This window comes from Toxotes jaculatrix, chromosome 2, assembly GCF_017976425.1.
Source record: "Toxotes jaculatrix isolate fToxJac2 chromosome 2, fToxJac2.pri, whole genome shotgun sequence".
In the NCBI taxonomy this organism is placed as follows: domain Eukaryota; kingdom Metazoa; phylum Chordata; class Actinopteri; family Toxotidae; genus Toxotes; species Toxotes jaculatrix.
In genome coordinates, this window is record NC_054395.1 from 23,298,171 (window position 1) to 23,306,525 (window position 8,355).

Below are 8,355 nucleotides of genomic sequence, written 5' to 3' on the forward strand. Positions count from 1 at the left end.
TAAAATGTCAAGAAAACAAGTCATACAGCCGTATGTCGTCAAAATATGACAAAAAAAAGTGATTTTTTGGTATGACCTCAAAATGTCATAAAACACGTCATACGGCCGTATAGTCGTCAAAATATGACAAAAAAAGTGATTTTTGGTTATGACCTCAAAATGTCATAAAACCACGTCATACGGCCGTATGTCGTCAAAATATGACCAAAAAAGTGATTGTTTGGTATGACCTCAAAATGTCATAAAACACGTCATAGTATACTAAGGCGTGAAAATATGACCAAAAAAGTGATTTTTTGGTATGACCTCAAAATGTCATAAACACGTCATAGTATACTAAGGCGTGAAAATACGACCAAATAAGGTGAATTTTTGGTATGACCTCAAAATGTCACAAAACACGTCATACGGCCGTATGTCGTGAAAATATGATAAAAAAAGTGAATTTTTAGGATGACCTCAAAATGTCATAAAACACGTCATACGGCCGTATATCGTAAAAATATGACAAAATAAGTGATTTTTTGGTATGACCTCAAAATGTCATAAAACACGTCATACGGCCGTATGTCGTGAAAATATGATCAAAAAAGTGAATTTTTGGTATGACCTCAAAATGTCACAAAACACGTTATACGGCCGTATGGTCGTGAAAATATGATAAAAAAAGTGAATTTTTTGGTATGACCTCAAAATGTCATAAAACACGTCATAGTATACTATTTCGTTAAAATATGACCAAAAAAGTGATTTTTTGGTATGACCTCAAAATGTCATAAAACACGTCATACAGCCGTATGTCGTCAAAATATGACAAAAAAAAGTGATTTTTTTGGTATGACCTCAAAAATGTCATAAAACACGTCATACGGCCGTATGTCGTGAAAATATGACCAAAAAAGTGATTTTTTGGTATGACCTCAAAATGTCATAAAACACGTCATACGGCCGTATGTCGTGAAAATATGACAAAAAAAGTGATTTTTTTGGGAAGACCTCAAAATGTCATAAAACACGTCATAGTATACTATATCGTGAAAATTTGACCAAAAAAGTGATTTTTTGGTATGACCTCAAAATGTCAAAAAACACGTCATACGGCCGTATGTCGTCAAAATATGACAAAAAAAGTGATTTTTTGGTATGACCTCAAAATTTCATAAAACACGTCATACGGCCGTATGTCGTCAAAATATGACCAAAAAAGTGATATTTTGGTATGACCTCAAAATGTCATAAAAACACGTCATAGTATACTAAGGCGTAAAAATATGACCAAAAAAAGTGATTTTTTGGTATGACCTCAAAATGTCATAAAAACACGTCATACGGCCGTATGTCGTCAAAATATGACAAAAAAAGTGATTATTTTGGTATGACCTCAAAATGTCATAAAACACGTCATACGGCCGTATGTCGTGAAAAATATGACCAAAAAAGGATATTTTGGTATGACCTCAAAATGTCATAAAACACGTCATAGTATACTAAGGCATGAAAATATGACCAAAAAAGTGATTTTTTGGTATGACCTCAAAATGTCATAAAACACGTCATAGTATACTAAGGCGTGAAAATACGACCAAAAAAGTGAATTTTTGGTATGACCTCAAATGTCATAAAACACGTCATAGTATACTATATCGTCAAAATATGACCAAAAAAGTGATATTTTGGTATGACCTCAAAATGTCATAAAACAAGTCATACGGCCGTATGTCGTGAAAATATGACCAAAAAAGTGATTGTTTGGTGTTACCTCAAAAATGTCATAAAACACGTCATAGTATACTAAGGCGTGAAAATACGACCAAAAAAGTGAATTTTTCGTATGACCTCAAAATGTCATAAAACACGTCATAGTATACTAAGGCTGTGAAAATATGACCAAAAAAGTGATTTTTTGGTATGACCTCAAAATGTCATAAAACATGTCATACGGCCGTATGTCGTCAAAATATGACCAAAAAAGTGATTTTTTTGGTATGACCACAAAATGTCATAAAACACGTCATACGGCCGTATGTTGTGAAAATATGACCAAAAAAGTGATTTTTTGGTTATGACCTCAAAATGTCATAAAACACGTCATACGACCGTATGTCGTCAAAATATGACCAAAAAAAGTGATATTTTGGTATGACCTCAAAATGTCATAAAACACGTCATAGTATACTATTTCGTGAAAATATGACAAAAAAAGTGATTTTTTTGGTATGACCTCAAAATGTCATAAAACACGTCATACGGCCGTATGTCGTCAAAATATGACCAAAAAAGTGATTTTTTGGTATGACCTCAAAATGTCATCAAAACACGTCATACGGCCGTATGTCGTCAAAATATGACCAAAAAAGTGATATTTTGGTATGACCTCAAAATGTCAAAAAACACGTCATAGTATACTAAGGCATGAAAATACGACCAAAAAAGTGATTTTTTGGTTTGACCTCAAAATGTCATAAAACACGACATAGTATAACTATATCGTCAAAATATGACCAAAAAAGTGATATTTTGGTATGACCTCAAAATGTCATAAAACACGTCATACGGCCGTATGTCGTGAAAATATGACCAAAAAAGTGATTGTTTGGTATTACCTCAAAATGTCATAAAACACGTCATAGTTATACTATTTCGTGAAAATATGACCAAAAAAGTGATTTTTTGGTATGACCTCAAAATGTCATAAAACAAAGTCATACAGCCGTATGTCGTCAAAATATGACAAAAAAGTGATTTTTTGGTATGACCTCAAAATGTCATAAAACACGTCATACGGCCGTATGTCGTCAAAATATGACAAAAAAAGTGATTTTTTGGTATGACCTCAAAATGTCATAAAACACGTCATACGGCCGTATGTCGTCAAAATATGACCAAAAAAGTGATTGTTTGGTATGACCTCAAAATGTCATAAAACACGTCATAGTATACTAAGGCGTGAAAATATGACCAAAAAAAGTGATTTTTTGGTATGACCTCAAAATGTCATAAAACACGTCATAGTATACTAAGGCGTGAAAATACGACCAAAAAGGTGAATATTTTTGGTTATGACCTCAAAATGTCACAAAAACACGTCATACGGCCGTATGTCGTGAAAATATGATAAAAAAAGTGAATTTTTAGGATGACCTCAAAATGTCATAAAACACGTCATACGGCCGTATATCGTAAAAATATGACAAAATAAGTGATTTTTTTGGTTATGACCTCAAAATGTCATAAAACACGTCATACTGGCCGTATGTCGTGAAAATATGACCAAAAAAGTGAATTTTTGGTATGACCTCAAAATGTCACAAAACACGTTATACGGCCGTATGTCGTGAAAATATGATAAAAAAAGTGAATTTTTTGGTATGACCTCAAAATGTCATAAAACACGTCATAGTATACTATTTCGTGAAAATATGACCAAAAAAGTGATTTTTTGGTATGACCCTCAAAATGTCATAAAACACGTCATACAGCCGTATGTCGTTCAAAATATGACAAAAAAAGTGATATTTTTTGGTATGACCTCAAAATGTCATAAAACACGTCATACTGGCCGTATGTCGTGAAAATATGACCAAAAAAGTGATTTTTTGGTATGACCTCAAAATGTCATAAAACACGTCATACGGCCGTATGTCGTGAAAATATGACAAAAAAAGTGATTTTTTGGGAAGACCTCAAAATGTCATAAAACACGTCATAGTATACTATATCGTGAAAATATGACCAAAAAAGTGATTTTTTGGTATGACCTCAAAATGTCATAAAAACACGTCATACGGCCGTATGTCGTCAAAATATGACAAAAAAAGTGATTTTTTGGTATGACCTCAAAATTTCATAAAACACGTCATACGGCCGTATGTCGTCAAAATATGACCAAAAAAGTGATATTTTGGTATGACCTCAAAAGTCAATAAAACACGTCATAGTATACTAAGGCGTGAAAATATGACCAAAAAAGTGATTTTTTGGTATGACCTCAAAATGTCATAAAAACCGTCATACGGCCGTATGTCGTCAAAATATGACAAAAAAAGTGATTTTTTGGTATGACCTCAAAATGTCATAAAACACGTCATACGGCCGTATGTCGTGAAAATATGACCAAAAAAGTGATATTTTGGTCATGACCTCAAAATGTCATAAACACGTCATAGTATACTAAGGCATGAAAATATGACCAAAAAAGTGATTTTTTGGTATGACCTCAAAATGTCATAAAACACGTCATAGTATACTAAGGCGTGAAAATACGACCAAAAAAGTGAATTTTTGGTATGACCTCAAAATGTCATAAAACACGTCATAGTATACTATATCGTCAAAATATGACCAAAAAAGTGATATTTTGGTATGACCTCAAAATGTCATTAAAACAAGTCATACGGCCGTATGTCGTGAAAATATGACCAAAAAAGTGATTGTTTGGTGTTACCTCAAAATGTCATAAAACACGTCATAGTATACTAAGGCGTGAAAATACGACCAAAAAAGTGAATTTTTGGTATGACCTCAAAATGTCATAAAACACGTCATAGTATACTAAGGCGTGAAAATATGACCAAAAAAGTGATTTTTTGGTATGACCTCAAAATGTCATAAAACATGTTCATACGGGCCGTATGTCGTCAAAATATGACCAAAAAAGTGATTTTTTGGTATGACCACAAAATGTCATAAAACACGTCATACGGCCGTATGTTTGTGAAAATATGACCAAAAAAGTGATTTTTTGGTATGACCTAAAATGTCATAAAACACGTCATACGACCGTATGTCGTCAAAATATGACCAAAAAAAGTGATATTTTGGTATGACCTCAAAATGTCATAAAACACGTCATAGTATACTATTTCGTGAAAATATGACAAAAAAAGTGATTTTTTGGTATGACCTCAAAATGTCATAAAACACGTCATACGGCCGTATGTCGTCAAAATATGACCAAAAAAGTGATTTTTTGGTATGACCTCAAAATGTCATAAAACACGTCATACGGCCGTATGTCGTCAAAATATGACCAAAAAAGTGATATTTTGGGTATGACCTCAAAATGTCATAAAACACGTCATAGTATACTAAGGCATGAAAATACGACCAAAAAAGTGATTTTTTGGTTTGACCTCAAAATGTCATAAAACACGTCATAGTATACTATATCGTCAAAATATGACCAAAAAAGTGATATTTTGGTGTATGACCTCAAAATGTCATAAAACACGTCATACGGCCGTATGTCGTGAAAATATGACCAAAAAAGTGATTGTTTGGTATTACCTCAAAATGTCATATAAACACGTCATAGTATACTAAGGCGTGAAAATACGACCAAAAAAGTGAATTTTTGGTATGACCTCAAAATGTCATAAAACACGTCATAGTATACTAAGGCGGTGAAAATATGACCAAAAAAGTGATTTTTTGGTATGACCTCAAAATGTCATAAAACACGTCATACGGCCGTATGTCGTCAAAATATGACAAAAAAAGTGATTTTTTGGTATGACCTCAAAATGGTCATAAAACACGTCATACCGCCGTATGTTGTGAAAATATGACCAAAAAAGTGATTTTTTGGTATGACCTCAAAATTTACAAAATACGTCATACGGCCGTATGTCGTGAAAATATGATCAAAAAAGTGAATTTTTGGTATGACCTCAAAATGTCACAAAAACACGTTATACGGCCGTATGTCGTGAAAATATGATCAAAAAAGTGAATTTCTTGGTATGACCTCAAAATGTCATAAAACACGTCATAGTATACTATTTCGTGAAAATATGACCAAAAAAGTGATTTTTTTGGTATGACCTCAAAATGTCATAAAACACGTCATAGTATACTATATCGTGAAAATATGACCAAAAAAGTGATTTTTTTGGTATGACCTCAAAATGTCATAAAACACGTCATACCGGCCGTATGTCGTCAAAATATGACAAAAAAAGTGATTTTTTTGGTATGACCTCAAAATGTCATAAAACACGTCATACGGCCGTATGTCGTCAAAATATGACCAAAAAAGTGATATTTTGGTATGACCTCAAAATGTCATAAAACACGTCATAGTATACTAAGGCGTGAAAATATGACCAAAAAAGTGATATTTTGGTATGACCTCAAAATGTCATAAAACACGTCATACGGCCGTATGTCGTCAAAATATGACAAAAAAAGTGATTTTTTTGGTATGACCTCAAAATGTCATAAAACACGTCATACGGCCGCTATGTCGTCAAAATATGACCAAAAAAAGTGATATTTTGGTATGACCTCAAAATGTCATAAAACACGTCATAGTATACTAAGGCGTGAAAATACGACCAAAAAAGTGAATTTTTCGTATGACCTCAAAATGTCATAAAACACGTCATAGTATACTAAGGCGTGAAAATATGACCAAAAAAGTGATTTTTTGGTATGACCTCAAAATGTCATAAAACATGTCATACGGCCGTATGTCGTCAAAATATGACAAAAAAAAGGGATTTTTTGGTATGACCTCAAAATGTCATAAAACACGTCATACGGCCGTATGTTGTGAAAATATGACCAAAAAAGTGATTTTTTGGTATGACCTCAAAATGTCATAAAACACGTCATACGGCCGTATGTCGTCAAAATATGACCAAAAAAGTGATATTTTGGTATGACCTCAAAATGTCATAAAACACGTCATAGTATACTATTTCGTGAAAATATGACAAAAAAAGTGATTTTTTGGTATGACCTCAAGAATGTCATAAAACACGTCATACGGCCGTATGTCGTCAAAATATGACCAAAAAAGTGATTTTTTGGTATGACCTCAAAATGTCATAAAACACGTCATACGGCGTATGTCGTCAAAATATGACCAAAAAAGTGATATTTTGGTATGACCTCAAAATGTCATAAAACACGTCATAGTATACTAAGGCATGAAAATACGACCAAAAAAGTGATTTTTTGGTATGACCTCAAAATGTCATAAAACACGTCATAGTATACTATATCGTCAAATATGACCAAAAAAGTGATATTTTGGTATGACCTCAAAATGTCATAAACACGTCATACGGCCGTATGTCGTGAAAATATGACCAAAAAAGTGATTGTTTGGTATTACCTCAAAATGTCATAAAACACGTCATAGTATACTAAGGCGTGAAAATACGACCAAAAAAGTGATTTTTGGTATGACCTCAAAATGTCATAAAACACGTCATACGGCCGTATGTCGTGAAAATATGACCAAAAAAGTGATTTTTTGGGAAGACCTCAAAATTGTCATAAAACAAGTCATACGGCCGTATGTCGTGAAAATATGACCAAAAAAGTGATTTTTTGGTATGACTTCAAAATGTCAAAAAACACGTCATACGGCCGTATGTCGTCAAAATATGACAAAAAAAGTGATTTTTCGGTATGACCTCAAAATGTCATAAAACACGTCATACGGCCGTATGTCGTCAAAATATGACAAAAAAAGTGATTTTTTGCTATGATCTCAAAATGTCATAAAACACGTCATACGGCCGTATGTCGTGAAAATATGACCAAAAAAGTGATTTTTTTGGTATGACCTCAAAATGTCATAAAACACGTCATAGTATACTAAGGCGTGAAAATATGACCAAAAAAGTGATTTTTTGGTATGACCTCAAAATGTCACAAAACACGTCATACGGCCGTATGTCGCGAAAATATGATCAAAAAAGTGAATTTTTGGTATGACCTCAAAATGTCATAAAACACGTCATACGGCCGTATGTCGTGAAAATATGACCAAAAAAGTGATTTTTTGGTATGACCTCAAAATGTCATAAAACACGTCATAGTATACTAAGGCGTGAAAATATGACAAAAAAAGTGATTTTTTGGTATGACCTCAAAATGTCATAAAACACGTCATACGGCCGTATGTCGTGAAAATATGACCAAAAAAGTGATTTTTTGGGAAGACCTCAAAATGTCATTAAACACGTCATAGTATACTAAGGCGTGAAAATATGACCAAAAAAGTGATTTTTTGGTGTGACCTCAAAATGTCATAAAGCACTTCTCACGGCCGTATGGCGTGAAAATATGACCAAAAAAGGGATTTTTTGGTATGACCTCAAAATTTCATAAAACACGTCACACGGCCGTATGTCGTCAAAATATGACAAAAAAAGTGATTTTGTGGTATGACCTCAAAATGTCATAAAACACGTCATAGTATACTAAGGCGTGAAAATATGACAAAAAAAGTGATGTTTTAGTAAGACCTCAAAATGTCATGAGACACATCATGGTATAGTAAGGCGTCCAAATATGCCAAAAAACAGTTAAATCTTACTAAGTCTTCAAAATGTCATGAAA